The sequence below is a fragment of the Oenanthe melanoleuca genome, chromosome 15, assembly GCF_029582105.1.
Source record: "Oenanthe melanoleuca isolate GR-GAL-2019-014 chromosome 15, OMel1.0, whole genome shotgun sequence".
NCBI classification, from domain to species: Eukaryota; Metazoa; Chordata; class Aves; order Passeriformes; family Muscicapidae; genus Oenanthe; species Oenanthe melanoleuca.
The window spans coordinates 322000-338620 of record NC_079349.1 but is presented as its reverse complement, the minus strand read 5'-3'; the positions used below and the strand labels follow the sequence as shown (position 1 = coordinate 338620).

Sequence of the window (16621 nt, the reverse complement as noted above, 5' to 3'; positions counted from 1 at the left end):
GCATTGCAGCATCTCTGACCCACTTGCAGCCTTGGATGGGAGAGGCAAGGGAAGATTTAAATTCTTCAATATTTCCTAGAATCCACCTCTTACATGTTCTCCTGAATATTTTATCATATTTTGCTTCTCAAGCTGTTTTTAAGCCAGTTTATCTCCTTTCTTTGCTAAAGCTGGGAATGCCTGGGAGCCAGGAGAGAAGAGTGTGGCTTTGCTGAGTTTTCAAACTGTCCCAAGAGGCCCCTTAGAGGTGGGCCCTGGTCAAGAGTGAGTTTTGTGGATCATTTACAGAATGCACTTTGCTTTATTTACCCAGCAGGAAATGGCAGCTGTAATTATGATTTACTGGGAGGCTCTCAGACAAACCTTTGCTCCTGCTCCTCTCCTGGCTGCAGACAGAAATGCTGCATTTGTCCTCCTCTGCTCAGCCAGCAGAACCCTGCAGTGGGTTTGGGATTGTTCCCTGCAGAGGGTTTGGGATTGTTCCCTGCAGTGGGTTTGGGATTGTTCCCTGCAGTGAGTTTGGGATTGTTCCTCCTGCAGAGGGTTTGGGATTATTCCTCCTGCAGAGGGTTTGGGATTGTTCCCTGCAGTGGGTTTGGGATTGTTCCCTGCAGAGAGTTTGGGATTGTTCCCTGCAGTGAGTTTGGGATTGTTCCCTGCAGTGGGTTTGGGATTGTTCCCTGCAGAGGGTTTGGGATTGTTCCCTGCAGTGGGTTTGGGATTGTTCCCTGCAGAGGGTTTGGGATTGTTCCCTGCAGAGGGTTTGGGATTGTTCCCTGCAGTGAGTTTGGGATTGTTCCCTGCAGTGGGGTTGGGATTGTTCCCTGCAGTGGGTTTGGGATTGTTCCCTGCAGAGGGTTTGGGATTGTTCCTCCTGCAGAGTGTTTGGGATTGTTCCCTGCAGTGGGTTTGGGATTGTTCCCTGCAGTGAGTTTGGGATTGTTCCCTGCAGTGGGTTTGGGATTGTTCCTCCTGCAGAGGGTTTGGGATTGTTCCTCCTGCAGAGGGTTTGGGATTGTTCCCTGCAGTGAGTTTGGGATTGTTCCTCCTGCAGAGGGTTTGGGATTGTTCCTCCTGCAGAGTGTTTGGGATTGTTCCCTGCAGTGGGTTTGGGATTGTTCCCTGCAGTGAGTTTGGGATTGTTCCCTGCAGTGGGTTTGGGATTGTTCCTCCTGCAGTGGGTTTGGGATTGTTCCCTGCAGAGGGTTTGGGATTGTTCCCTGCAGTGAGTTTGGGATTGTTCCCTGCAGAGGGTTTGGGATTGTTCCTCCTGCAGAGTGTTTGGGATTGTTCCCTGCAGAGTGTTTGGGATTGTTCCCTGCAGAGGGTTTGGGATTGTTCCCTGCAGAGGGTTTGGGATTGTTCCTCCTGCAGAGTGTTTGGGATTGTTCCCTGCAGTGGGTTTGGGATTGTTCCCTGCAGAGTGTTTGGGATTGTTCCCTGCAGTGAGTTTGGGATTGTTCCCTGCAGTGGGTTTGGGATTGTTCCCTGCAGTGGGTTTGGGATTGTTCCCTGCAGAGGGTTTGGGATTGTTCCCTGCAGAGTGTTTGGGATTGTTCCCTGCAGTGAGTTTGGGATTGTTCCTCCTGCAGTGAGTTTGGGATTGTTCCCTGCAGTGAGTTTGGGATTGTTCCCTGCAGAGTCTTTGGGATTGTTCCCTGCAGTGGGCACAGGGCTGGGGCTCAGACCCCACAGACCAGGCTGGGCTGTGGTTCTGCTCTCTGAGCTCTCTGGCTCACCGTGTGCTTTGGTTTCCAAGGCTGCTTGTCTCTGCCATCCCCAGCTCTCACAGTGGGATTGCTCATTTGGCTTCTCATTAATGGTTCAGTTTAACACTGAGGGATGGGTGGATGGATTATTCCAGCTGTGCCTGAGTGTGGCCACTCTGGCCCAAACCTGTTCTCCTCTGCTCTGCCTCCCTCCCATGGAATAATTCTGAACAAGATAAATTCAGACAACTGTGAACTCACTGAAGGAGATGACTTAAGCAAGTTTACAGAAGTAAATTCCAGTGAATTTACCTGAGCAGGCTGGGAAGTGCTGCAGGTGCCTGGAAGTTTTCAGCTGAGAGCAGCACAGATCCTTTCTGCTGTCACCTCACTCCAAAGGGGTTTCCTTTGCTTGAGCAGGGCTCCTCATGGATTAAAATAGAATTTAAAATGTAAAATCCTGGCTGCAAGATCACTGTGTTAAAGTAGGTGCTTTAAGGAGTAGCAGTAAAGCTGTTTACCTAAGTTTGTGGTTTAATAATATGTTTAAACTGAGAGCATAAAAACTGGCTTAGAAACCTGTTTTATTGAAATACTGCAGTGGTGGGAGAAACATTTGAAGTGATACCATTTCAGTCTTACAGCTGTTTGTTTGTTCCACACAATCTTCTCACTTTAACAGAGGAAAGTGCAATAAGGAAAAGTAAAAAATACCAAGTCCAAACAAATAGTTTTTCTTTATTAGAGTCTGACTTCTTAACTCCTTCTAATGCACGTGGGGAAAATGCCAATCACTGAGCAACAGAAAGCAAAGGGAAGTTGGAATAAACCAAGTCTATTTTAGGAAGTAGTTACAAAGAGAATGCCTGTGAGCTGAATATCTGCTCTTGAGACAGAACTTCACAGAGCACTCAGCACTCCACAGCTGAGCTGGTGGTGAGTTAACCTGCCCTGGGCAGGGCAGGGCTCTCTGGGGCTCTCTGCAGCTCTCACACCAGCTGCTGAGCCCAGTGAATTCCTCTCTTGTTTTGAAGCACGAGGTATTCCAAACTGGGACTGAAGTCTGATCAGTGACAGGAGGGTATAGGGTTATCCACTTCTGATTATCAATTTCTGATTATCAGCTTCTGATTATCAACTTCTGGTTATCAGTTTCTGTTCTCTATTATCAGTTTCTGCTCTCCATTACCAACTCCTGCTCTCCTGTTCTGTTCCTGCCTTCCCTGAGCATCAGGATCTTCCTTCCTTCCTTCCTTCCTTCCTTCCTTCCTTCCTTCCTTCCTTCCTTCCTTCCTTCCTTCCTTCCTTCCTTCCTTCCTTCCTTCCTTCCTTCCTTCCTTCCTTCCTTCCTTCCTTCCTTCCTTCCTTCCTTCCTTCCTTCCTTCCTTCCTTCCTTCCTTCCTTCCTTCCTTCCTTCCTTCCTTCCTTCCTTCCTTCCTTCCTCCTTCCTCGTTTTTATTGAGATTTTTAACGGGACTTTTGCCTTTAAACACACCCAGACCTCATCTTCTCCCTCTCCTTTACCTGGGCAGGCAGCACCCCGAGCTTTGTTTAACATCATTACTGATAAGGAAATAAAATAAGGGAAGAACGTACACAAATATTAGTGAGAGACAAATCGATGTGGAGCCAATTAATTTTTATGGCAAGTTAAGTGTTGGCTAATTTATATATTGATTGAGGAAAAGCAATGAATCTTGCCCTTTTTCCCTTTCCCTTTTTCCCTTTCCCATTTTCCCTTTCCCTTTCCCTTTCCCTTTCCCTTTCCCTTTCCCTTTCCCTTTCCCTTTCCCTTTCCCTTTCCCTTTCCCTTTCCCTTTCCCTTTCCCTTTCTCCGTTTTCCCTTTTTCCCTTTCCTTTCCTTTCCCTTTCCCCTTTTCCCTTTTCCCTTTTCTTTTTCCCTTTCTCCTTTTCCCTTTTTCCCTTTCTCTTTCCCAGTGTGGCTCTCAGGTAGGGAATGCATGAACTGGTTGTTCCAGGAGGTCTCTAATTAATGAATCTGCAAGGAAAAACTCTCCTGTGGCACTTTGGATCAGTTCACATTAAACGGTGTGTGAGTTATGTTGCTCTTTGTCAGCGTTTTTTACAGGAGACTTTTTATTTGCCTGAGGATGTTTTAAATAATTTCAATAGCAAGAACTCCAGGAGCCAGCACTGTCTGTATTCTTCATTCCTTGCTTCTGTCTGCTGTGATAATTGACATCAAGAATGCACCAGACACACCAGGGAATTCCGTTTTCCTAAGTGATTTTATAATTATTCAGCTACACTGATGAAATCTTACTGATTCCCATTTGTTGTTAGGGATGGCAATTCTACCCTCAAAAAGTTTTGGAATTTCAGATTTGGGAGAAAGTTTTTTTGTTTGTTTCTTTGTGGTTTTTTTCCCACCTCAACCTAAAAAGAAGTTTCCTTGATTTTTGCATTTGGCAGCCACATGGTAATTTTTAGGAGTGCTATTAAAGGCGCTGAGAACTGGATTGATTTTTCTTTATCAAGAAAGTCAGCTTTGCCATGTAATGCTATTAATTTGCACTCCAACTAATTAAAAGGCTGGAACAGTATTGAATTTTTCTTCTAACCTCAGATTTCTCAGTTTCACCTTCTATGTAGTGGCTGTTTGGTGACTCACACAAAAGTTTTCCCCTAGATTTGTGCAGTGCCAAACTCCTGATTTCCATTGGTTTTGATACATGAAATTGTATTGACATGATCTGTTTTCTAGGCAGATGCTTCTGTTTGTTCTTGCCCAAACTGGGGAGAGAACATCAGAAGAGAAATGGGCTCAGGCTTCAGTGGGGCCAGGCAGCAGAGCTCTGGGTGAATGCAGTGCTGCCAGTTTGGCACCCCAGGTTACTGAGCAGCCCCTGCACCCCAAAAGGGCCCAAACTTTCCAAAATGTGGCTGCTGCAAGGCTGGGGAGCCTGCAGGGGATGCAGCACAGCAAGGGCGCTGCTGCAGGGTGGCACCTCAGAGCCTGCAGGCTCTGAGCTCAGCTGGGGCTGATGGATGGATGGGGAGCACACTGCAGGCAGGAGCTGAAATCTTCCCTTTCTTGGTGCTGCCCTGCAGGGCTCAGCCACCACGGGGCTGTGACAGCTCCACGTGTTCCCCCTTGGCAGAGCAGCTGGGCTTTGTGTAAATTCCTCTGAGGAGCAGAAATGTTTACACTGAAAATCCGCCAAGAGTGAGACAAAGTGTTAGTGGGGGAGAGGAGGGAAGAAAAGCACCCAGGGAATAATCCAGTGTAGCAGGAGGAAATCCAGCACAAAGCCTGGCCCTGCTCAGAGCAGCAGGGCTGTGCTGGGGGAACAGCTGCAGTGGGACAGAGGATCAGAGCTCAGCATCCCCTGGGCTCTGGGGGATGCCAGGGGCTCCTCCCAGAGCCTGCCTGGGCTCACTCTGTGTCCCCTGGGTCACAGCTTTGGGGTCAGAGGGGCTGTGCTGGGTCACTGATGCTGTGCTGGGGTCAGTGATGCTGTGCTGGGTCAGTGATGCTGTGCTGGTCAGTGATGCTGTGCTGGGTCAGTGATGCTGTGCTGGGTCAGTGATGCTGTGCTGGTCAGTGATGCTGTGCTGGGTCAGGGATGCTGTGCTGGGTCAGGGATGCTGTGCTGGGTCAGTGATGCTGTGCTGGGTCAGGGATGCTGTGCTGGGTCAGTGATGCTGTGCTGGGTCAGTGATGCTGTGCTGGGTCAGGGATGCTGTGCTGGGTCAGTGATGCTGTGCTGGGTCAGGGATGCTGTGCTGGGGTCAGGGATGCTGTGCTGGGTCAGTGATGCTGTGCTGGGTCAGTGATGCTGTGCTGGGTCAGTGATGCTGTGCTGGGTCAGTGATGCTGTGCTGGGTCAGTGATGCTGTGCTGGGTCAGTGATGCTGTGCTGGGTCAGGGATGCTGTGCTGGGTCAGTGATGCTGTGCTGGGTCAGTGATGCTGTGCTGGGTCAGTGATGCTGTGCTGGGGCAGTGATGCTGTGCTGGGTCAGTGATGCTGTGCTGGGTCAGTGATGCTGTACTGGGGTCAGGGATGCTGTGCTGGGTCAGTGATGCTGTGCTGGGTCAGGGATGCTGTGCTGTGTCAGAGGGGCTGTGCTGGGTCAGAGGGGCTGTGCTGGGTCAGTGATGCTGTGCTGGGTCAGTGATGCTGTGCTGGGTCAGTGATGCTGTGCTGGGTCAGTGATGCTGTACTGGGGTCAGGGATGCTGTGCTGGGTCAGGGATGCTGTGCTGTGTCAGAGGGGCTGTGCTGGGTCAGAGGGGCTGTGCTGGGTCAGAGGGGCTGTGCTGGGTCAGGGATGCTGTGCTGGGGTCAGGGATGCTGTGCTGGGTCAGTGATGCTGTGCTGTGTCAGAGGGGCTGTGCTGGGTCAGAGGGGCTGTGCTGGGTCAGTGATGCTGTGCTGGGTCAGTGATGCTGTACTGGGGTCAGGGATGCTGTGCTGGTCAGTGATGCTGTGCTGGGTCAGTGATGCTGTACTGGGGTCAGGGATGCTGTGCTGGGTCAGGGATGCTGTGCTGGGTCAGTGATGCTGTGCTGGGTCAGGGATGCTGTGCTGGGTCAGTGATGCTGTGCTGGGTCAGTGATGCTGTGCTGGGTCAGGGATGCTGTGCTGGGGTCAGTGATGCTGTGCTGGGTCAGTGATGCTGTGCGGGTCAGTGATGCTGTGCTAGGTCAGTGATGCTGTGCTGGGTCAGTGATGCTGTGCTGGGTCAGGGATGCTGTGCTGGGTCAGTGATGCTGTGCTGGGTCAGAGGGGCTGTGCTGGGTCAGGGATGCTGTGCTGGGTCAGGGATGCTGTGCTGGGTCAGGGATGCTGTGCTGGGTCAGTGATGCTGTGCTGGGTCAGTGATGCTGTGCTGGGTCAGAGGGATGAGGAATCAGCCTGGGACTGGCCAGCTGGGGCTGAAATGGGATGTTGTGTGCAAATTGCTCAGTATCAAGGTCCCACAGACTCCTCTGATGGCAGCAAGGAGGGAACAAGCTTCTCCAAAATGTGTTATTAAAACTGATCACTCATTACAAGAAACAAGCACCCCTCACTTATCTAACCACCTGGAGGCACATGATGCCACTTTAAATCATTCATTTCACAGTGAACCACACAAACATCAGACCCAAATACATCCTGAACATAAAACCCAAGGAATGATAGAAGAACTTCCCGTAAAAAAAATTATAAAGAATTTGCAGAGCCTTAGTGCTTTATTGTGGTAAATTCTGTTCCCAAGGGAACAAAAGCAGAACTTCAGTGTGCAGGGTATTTATATATTGTGTGTTTTGATTCTTCATAGGCTGCAGACTGTTGATTGGCTTCTCACTTCCCTCAATTGGAGTATTTTGTATATCCCAGAAGTAGATTTACATATTTGAGCTCATTCTCTGGCTTTCTCTTGAGGAAAGTTAGAACTCAGTAAATATTGTCTAAAAAAAAAACCCAACCCATAAATATTCTTCCACTTCAGAAAAAAAAAAAAAAAAAAAAAAAGAGATTTTGAGTTTGCTTCCTGCAACCATTAACTAGCCAGCAGAAAACAAATGTACTGGCAGGAATACTGAGCAGAGCAGCAGATTTTAAGTGGTTCCAGAAGGCTGTTCCTGGAAGGCAGACTCCAAAAAGGAAGCTGTGACCTTTTTCCTAGGTATCTGCCACCTCCCAGTGCCACCTCCCAGTGCTGCTGCTGGGCAGGCTCAGCTGCCCTGGGAGGTGGCCCAGCCACGTTCAGCTCTGGGCTCTGAGGCAATATTTCAGCTCAGGAGCAATATTTCACATTTTGTACACAACATCTCCCGTGGCAGAACCTCTGCCAGCTCCAAGAGAACACCAGCTAAAAATAAAGGTAAATTTCAGGGCACTATGAAGAAACTGTGCAGCTTAAACACATGGTCTGATGAGAGTCTGAGTAGCTTATATTTTGGGAACTAAATATAGATGAGTGTGTTCTAGTGTGCTCCATGTAATTTGAGAGCAGGGCAGAACTGCAGCCCTGTTCTCTGGATGGGAATTGGTGTTACACTGCCAGTCCTGCTGGCAGGGGGACAGATGTGACCAAGGCTCTGTGCTGCTGCAGCTTTGGGGTTTGTCTGTCCCTGCTGGGCTGGGCTGGGCTGGGCTGGGCTGGCAGCACCCCCAGGGCTGTGCCAGCACCCCCAGAGCTGTTCCAGCACCCCCAGAGCTGTGCCATCAGTCCCAGGGCTGTGCCATCACCCCCAGAGCTGTACCAGCACCCCCAGAGCTGTGCCATCAGTCCCAGGGCTGTGCCATCACCCCCAGAGCTGTACCAGCACCCCCAGAGCTGTACCAGCACGCCCAGGGCTGTGCCAGGGCTGTGCCAGCACCCCCAGAGCTGTGCCATCAGTCCCAGAGCTGTACCAGCACCCCCAGAGCTGTGCCATCACCCCCAGGGCTGTGCCAGCACCCCCAGGGCTGTGCCAGGGCTGTGCCAGCACCCCCAGGGCTGTGCCAGGTCCCTGCTGCTGCCCTGGCCCCTGGCTGGCAGCACACCAGCCATTCCCACCACACTGATGACATGTTGTGGTGCCAGGAGCTTTTTATAACGCTGCCAGAATCCCTTGTTGCTGTGGAGGCGCCCTGCAGTGTGGCAGTGAGGGATGGCTTCCAGATGTCCCTGGGGATGGGGACACTGTCCCCTGCCAGCTCTGGGCTGGTGAGCAGCTTTTCCAGGCTCTGACTCAGGGAGCAGCAGCAGTGCAGACCCACCTGGGATATTCCCCCAGACAAGCCTGGATTCTGGATTCTCCCTCCCTCTGCCTCCTGCTCCCTGCCATGCCCTGAGAGCCAAATCCCAAATGCCCACACCCACCAGCCCCCAGCCCTTCCATTAAATCTGTGGTTTAGCATTTAATCCCTGCCCTACATTCCTTTGGTACTATATGTGTAATTTGTGCAGGGTTCATTCTGTCTTGCTTGTGCCAGCTGCAGAACCTGCAGATCCACAGAAATGTGGCAGTGGGGCAGATCCTCCAGATCCCACAGAAATGGGAACAGTGGGGCAGAACCTCCAGCCCCACAGAAATGGGAACAGGGGGCAGAACCTCCAGACTCACAGAAATGTGGCTCCAGCCTCTCCCTGTATTGTTTGGGTTCCTTCAGCCCAGCTGCCAAGAAGTTCTGTGTGATATACTGATAGATCCACAGCCCTGCTGCCCTGCAGGACATCCCAGGACATTCCAGGACACCCAGGACATTCCAAGACATTCCAGGACACCCAGGACACCCAGCACTTCCCTCCCATTTCTGAATGCAGCTGTGGCAGACACTGCCCAAGCCCAGCCCTGGCTGCTCTGGGGCACAGGAGCTGCTCAGGTGTTCATGGTGACACTTCTGCACCTCCAGAGAGCTCCAGAGGTGGGACCCACGTGGAGCAGCCAGCTGTGGATGTGGAGCAAGGAGTTTAGAACTGTTCCATGCTGGTCAGACCCTCCCCAGAGTTTAGGCTGTGCTAATACACACAGAAAATCCTTTTTTTGGTGCAAGGTGGAGAATCCAGGTCACGTCTCTGCTCCAGGCAAAGTAAAGTTTATTTTTGCATTCCTTCCTTGGCATAAGCTGGGGAATGTCTGAGGGTGGGGAATGCTCTGGTCCAGGTGAGCCTCCTTGTCCCTGTGTCCATGGGTTCAGAGTCAGGATTAGTTATTCTGGGACAGATGGTTCCCCCTGGACCTGTCTGTCCCCCAGCCCACAGCTCAGAGTACAAACTGTGGAGCAGCTCAGCAAAACTATTGCCACACATTTCATTCACGTGGGCTGGTGTTTTTCTAAGAAATTGGATTGTGCCTTAATGCTCCCACACCAGCTATCCAGAGCTGCCAGAGGTGCTGGTCAGAGTCCAGCTGTGACTGGAGTGGGAGCTCAGAGCACTCCCAGCACATTCCAGAGCTCAGGAGGAGCTGTCCTGGCTCCAGGAGCTCCCAGTGCCAGCCCAGCCCTGGGCAGGGATGAATTCATCACCCCAACCCCGTGCCCTGGAGCAGGAAGGTGAATCCTTCACAAAAAACTGAAGGAATCTCCCAGAATTACATTTCTGGGTTTCTGCTGAGACCTCTCAGTCAGTGTTTTCCTGAATTGCTCTTTTAGCCCAAACTCAGAGCTCTGGGTGGGCTGAATTAGGAGTCACTGGTGCTGAAAGGACAAATGGCTCTGGCAAAGTGTTTATAAACCTCTGTCGTGTTTTTAACCTGGAAACTTTTTATTTTATTTATTTTATTATTTTATTTTATTTTATTTTATTTTATTTTATTTTATTTTATTTTATTTTATTTTATTTTATTTTATTTTATTTTATTTTATTTTATTTTATTATTTTATTTTATTTTATTTTCTTCATTATTTTATTTTATTTTATTTTATTTTATTTTATTTTATTTTATTTTATTTTATTTTATTTTATTATTTTATTTTATTTATTTTATTTTTATTTATTTTATTTTGTGTATTTCTTTTAAGGTGAATACTGAATCTGAAGGTTTTCAGTGTTGTGTTTCAGAAATGAGACAGGACTCAGGGTTTTGTTACAAACACATATGGACATCTACTGAAAAGGAAAATGGATTTTTGGCCAATCCAGGATATGTTTCTCCAACTCCCTGCCTTGTTTTCTCTGTTGATCACTAAAGTTGAGCAGAGTTTTCAGGGTGTGGTTTGTATTGTGACATCCCACCCAGCTAGACCAAGTTTAATCAGTATGTTTTAAAAATATTTTTGTGTATTCTCTGTGACATTTTGGATCTGGTTATTCTCTGTGAATTACAGTGGGTTTAACTGGAAGCTGAAGGAGTTCAGCAAGGTGTTTTCATAACATTTTTGTTCAAACACCCTTTGTCTGAGCTGTGTGTTTGACACCACCTTTCACACCAAGCAGGAGATTCCAGCCTTGGAGAGCAAATAAATAATATAATCATTATAATCAATCCCTGCTGTTGGGCAAGCACTGGCTTGATAAAGAGCAGGATGAATCAATCCATTCAATGCCAAAAAAAATAAATGTATAAAATGTATAATAATGTATAATAAATGTATAATAAATGTATAAAATTACCAAATGGATAGGAGCAGAGGGAAGGGCAGGTGAATGCTGAACTCACATTGCACAATAGAAAATCAGTAAATAACGATCACGAGGGACAATAAATCCCCCACGCCCTGGCCTTAATTTATTTTAAACAGCAAAACAAATGAAACCAAATTAAACTCGTAAGTCATAGTGGGAGCAGAGTCCAAAAAAATGTCAGTTCCAATAAAATATGACAAGTAAAAGTATTGGCATAAACTGCAAGGATTTATATCCCTGGCACCACAAAAAGGCCTTCTTTAGTTGATCTTGAGACATGACTCAAAATGTGAAGAATGAGAATACAAATATAAATAAAGGGAGTTTTTTTCTAAGAGCTGAAAGGGTTATTTTTAACACAGTAAACATTTTCATTTTAAGGTAACATTAGTCAGTGCAATTGGAAGAAGTTTTCAGTGGGTTTAGCACAACCAGCTGAAGTATTCAAAATAATCTGCACAGAACTGCCATGGAGCTGGATTAAAGAGATTATTACACTAATCAGATTATAATAACCAGAGCATCATTCACAGCCTTCATAATGAGCTAATTCTGTATTGCTTTTCCTTAGGTATAACATTTCTGGGAGGAGAGAGGTTATTTTTCAAAATATAAACTCTGCACTCATATTTTTTATTCATGGCAATGAGTTTTTGTTCTGTAGCACCCGAGATATTTTTCATCCTTTAATTAAATAACATCAGTGTTCAAATAACAGACACTGCCTGTCAAAGAGTGCAGTGCAGGCACTCAAGTGATCTCCAGCAGAATCATTACCCTGCAATCAGGCTGTAATTTGCCTTTTCAGGCAGACTGAATGATCCAGATTGATTGAAAAAAGGGAGCTGCTTTTTTAATAGAAACAAGAGAGATGATCATTTCACATTCTGTAATTCTTTTGAAATAATTAATTGTGAGATGTCGTTTGGCTAATCTGAAACAGGATTTGGTTTGCAGCTTTAGGCTCCTCCTGGGAGTCAGGAGTGGGTGTGTGAATCACTCACAGCACCTGTGGCTTTTCACTGGCAGGTTTGTCTTGTCCCCAGTTATTGTCCCCAGTGTCCCTGCCAGCCCCTGCTGCTCTCTGGCACTGAAACATTCCTTGATCCAAATCCTCTCTCCAGATTTCCTGTTCTGCTGACAGGAAACCTGGGGAACCCTCCGGGTGGGAGGGTCTGCAGGGGATCCGTGAGGGATTCTGTAGTGAATTATGTAAAGGATCCTGCCAGGATTCTGTAAGGGATCCTATAAGGGATCCTAGAGCATTCTGAGGGATCCTGCAGGGAATTCTGTAAGAGATCCTGTAGGGATCCTGTAAGAGATCCTGTGAGGGATCCTGTAAGGGATCATGCAGCGTTCTGTGAGGGATTCTGTGAAGGATCCTGTAAGGTTCTGTGGGGGATCCTGTGAGGGATCCTGTGAGGGATCCTGCAGCGTTCTGTGAGGGATCCTGTGAGGGATCCTGTAAGGGATTCTGTAAGGGATCCTGTAAGGGATCCTGCAGCGTTCTGTAAGGGTCCTGTGAGCGATCCTGTGAGGGATCCTGCAGGGAATTCTGTAAGGGATTCTGTGAGTGATCCTGTGAGGGATTTTGTGAGGGATCCTGCAGGGAATTCTGTAAGGGATCCTATAAGGGATCCTGGAGCATTCTGTGAGGGATCCTGTGAGGGATCCTGTAAGGGATCCTGCAGCATTCTGCCAGGTGATTTGCCCTGGGGCCAGGTTTCCCAGAGTGCAGACTCTATAAAAATTCTGTATAAAGGTCTGTATAAAATGTATAAAAAAGCTGAATTGGGGAGGGTTTGTGTTTCTCACCCTGAGCTCAGAGCAGGCCCTTCTGTTCTGGTGCCTTCCCTTTGTGCAGCTGTGGGATCAGTGAGCCCTGAGCAGCTCTGCTCCTGGCTGGAGCACTTGGGGCTGCCCTGGCACATGGAGAAAGGACCAGACAAGGCCACTGGTGCCTCTACAATCATTGGTTATTTTCAGTGCTAGAAAGAAAATTTTTTTCCTCTTTTTTTTTTTTTTTTTTTTTTTTTTTTTTTTTTTTTTTTTTTTTTTAATCTGGCCTTTAAATTTCTGGTTAATCCTGATTTTTATGAAATCTTGATGCTGTACAAGACCTCTCTTCCATAGGTATCTGTTTAAATCAAAGTATTTAATATGAGAAAATCATACTGTATGGTCAGAACACTGAGAGCACAAAAGAGCTGACAGACAACATTTTTCTGTTTTATGGAAAGCTGGGAGAGACAGAAAAATGTGTGGAGAGAAAACTCTGAAACAAGCAAAAGATTTGGCCAGCAAGTTAAACTGCAAGGGTGAAGTTTAAAGTAATTTCTTCCAGAAACCCCTGAAGGTTTTGTGGAATGAGGCAATTTCTTCAGCCCTGACACTGCAAGAGCATAGGAAATGGGAATAAAATTAATAAAAATGAAAACTATGAAAACCTTTGCTTAGACTCTGAAGCAAACATTTTGATGAAGGTCCAAAGATGTTGTTAAGTGACAGTGAGTGCAGGAGGCTGCTCTGGGTTTGGGCTGTGGAGAGGGATTCTCAAATGGCACTTCTGGCTGCCCAGATTTTGGGGTGATTTTCATGCAGCTCTCAGTGCCAGGAGCTCGGGAAAGATTCACTCTGTGTGCCAGTGTCAGATGTGCTCTCACAAACCATGCACTTTGGGGGTGTGTCACATTTTCTGAGCTTTCTAAAGCTAAAATAAGAAGGAAAACTGGAAATTATCTGGTTTTGGTCGAGTTCATCTTTCTGCCACTGCACCACTCTGCATTTTTTTCCCTTTCCTGTGATATTCTTGCTCCAGTTTTAAACAGGACCAAGCTGAGCCATCACATCTGAGAATGTTCTCCAGCAAACTGCAAATTCCTGCTCATGGAAAAGCACTTTTGGGAAGGGGACACAGCTGAAACCAAGGGCTGGGGAGTGGGAAGTGCCTGGCATGGAGCAGCTGCTGCTCTTTCAGCATCCCCTTGCACTTCTGCTCCTTTGAATGCACAAGTTCACATTTGGAAGCATTTGGGAAATCTGCACCTGAGTCAATCAAAACAAAACACTGGGAAAAGGAGGAACCTGGAAAAAACCCAAAATGCAGCTGTGCAGAGGACCCACCTTTGTGCTGTGAGGGGTTTTGGCTGAGCAGCTCTTGAGCTGGCAGCCCCTTCTCTGAGCTCTGAGGGTGTCCACAGGGAATTCTGCTGCTCTGTAATTGACCCAGAGCTCCTGGAGTCTCTCAGGGTGTTCACAGGGAATTCTGCTGGCTCTGTAATTGACCCAGAGCTCCTGGAGTCTCCCAGGGTGTTCACAGGGAATTCTGCTGCTCTGTGATTGACCCAGAGCTCCTGGAGTCTCCCAGGGTGTCCACAGGGAATTCTGCTGGCCCTGTAATTGACCCAGAGCTCCTGGAGTCTCCCAGGGTGTTCACAGGGAATTCTGCTGGCTCTGTAATTGATCAGAGCTCCTGGAGTCTCCCAGGGTGTTCACAGGGAATTCTGCTGGCTCTGTAATTGATCAGAGCTCCTGGAGTCTCTCAGGGTGTTCACAGGGAATTCTGCTGCTCTGTGATTGACCCAGAGCTCCTGGAGTCTCCCAGGGTGTTCACAGGGAATTCTGCTGGCTCTGTAATTGATCAGAGCTCCTGGAGTCTCCCAGGGTGTTCACAGGGAATTCTGCTGCTCTGTGATTGACCCAGAGCTCCTGGAGTCTCCCAGGGTGTTCACAGGGAATTCTGCTGCTCTGTGATTGACCCAGAGCTCCTGGAGTCTCCCAGGGTGTTCACAGGGAATTCTGCTGGCTCTGTAATTGACCCAGAGCTCCTGGAGTCTCCCAGGGTGTCCACAGGGAATTCTGCTGGCCCTGTAATTGACCCAGAGCTCCTGGAGTCTCCCAGGGTGTCCACAGGGAATTCTGCTGCTCTGTGATTGACCCAGAGCTCCTGGAGTCTCCCAGGGTGTTCACAGGGAATTCTGCTGGCTCTGTAATTGATCAGAGCTCCTGGAGTCTCCCAGGGTGTTCACAGGGAATTCTGCTGCTCTGTGATTGACCCAGAGCTCCTGGAGTCTCTCAGGGTGTCCACAGGGAATTCTGCTGGCCCTGTAATTGACCCAGAGCTCCTGGAGTCTCCCAGGGTGTTCACAGGGAATTCTGCTGGCTCTGTAATTGACCCAGAGCTCCTGGAGTCTCCCAGGGTGTCCACAGGGAATTCTGCTGGCTCTGTAATTGATCAGAGATCCTGGAGTCTCCCAGGGTGTTCACAGGGAATTCTGCTGCTCTGTGATTGACCCAGAGCTCCTGGAGTCTCCCAGGGTGTCCACAGGGAATTCTGCTGGCTCTGTAATTGATCAGAGCTCCTGGAGTCTCCCAGGGTGTTCACAGGGAATTCTGCTGGCTCTGTAATTGATCAGAGCTCCTGGAGCCTGGAGTCTCTCAGGGTGTTCACTGCTGGCTCTGCAATTGATCCAAAACTCCTTTAAATCCAGGGAAAGCCCAGCTGGCTTTAGTGGGTTTGTGATGAAGCCATGAGCTTTGAGAAGGGCAGGCTCAGCTGTACAGAGAGACAGACAGACAGACAGACAGACCCAGGTCTGTGTGGCAGCTCAGCCCAGCCCTGCTGCAGCCACCAGGGAGGTGAAGGGGGTGCAGGAGCCACAGGGAGCCCCTCAGTGAGCAAACTGTCCATGGCTGCTTCCCTGGCAAGGGACACTGAAGGTTTCAACCATCCCTGAGCTCCTGGCCCACCTGAGACAGCAGCTGTGGCTGCTCCTGCTCTGCCCAGGCTGGAAATGGAGAGAATGGGGGGTTTGCCAAGGCAAACCATGGGAAGAGAAGCAGGAGCAAAACTCAGAAAGAGCTGGGCAGGAAAATGCTGGTGGGAAATAAGCAGAAATGAAGCATTAGTGTGTAAAAAAGAAATAGGAGGCTGGAAGTGCTCAGGGAGCCCTGAGCTGCTCTTTGCCCTCCCTGTGGGCACTCCAACACCCCAAGGGGCACTGGCAGCACCACATGGCTTGGGGAGGCAGTGGGAAAATAATTCTCTTGGTAAATGATGGTTCAGGTAGGATTTTGCTGCCTTTGAAAGTTTTATTTCCTTTCATTCCCTGAAACTCTCTGTAGTGCTGTAAGACAGGTGAGAGGCTCCTGGTGTGCAGGGCTGAGCCCTGGAGGAGCAGGAGGTGATTTCTCCTCTCTGTTCCCAGCCCCCTGGCCCCTTCCTCAGGCTCTTCTCCTTTTGGATCCTGTGCAGCACGAGGAGACCATAATGAAAGGCTGGCCATAAACCAGAAGATTGCCTTTAAATTGTATTTCTTTTCTTTGCACTGAAGCTCAGGGTGTTCCTCTCCAGTGCTTTCAGCTCGTGGTTTGTGGGTGGGCACAGCCTGGGCTGTCCCTGCAGTGACCTGGTGGCAGCAGGGCAGTTGCAGGTTTTGGGGGTGCAGTGGTGCCCCAGGAGCTGCAGCACGGCCCTGTGTGTGCAGGGACTGCCTGGGAGCCCCTGCTCCCTCCCTGTGCTGCAGGGCAGCCACACATCCCTGGGGAAGGGGCTTCTGCCCCACTTCAGAAACCCTTGGTTTGGAATTCTTACCCCAAAGATTTGGGAAGAGCCTCTCAGGATGCCAGGAATGACCTGGCACTTTTCTAATGAACTTTTTGTGTCACTCTGGTGAGCAGAGTGATGTCAGATGTGCACAGCATGGGCCAGTTTTGGTTAGGAGGGCACTGAAAGGTTCTGAGGTTGTAAGTCACGCTTGGAAGGATCTCTTGATTTATCTGGATTGTGTATCACTCTGTGACAGGTTAGCCATCATCTCTTCATTAAAAAATACATTCATTTTCTA

General features: G+C 48.6%; 1 protein-coding gene across 4 annotated transcripts in view; it reads left to right on the top strand.

The window, feature by feature from the left end:
• ADGRD1 (adhesion G protein-coupled receptor D1) overlaps window positions 1-16621 on the top strand; it is an 87354-nt gene that overhangs the window by 27043 nt on the left and 43690 nt on the right. The window lies entirely within an intron of this gene.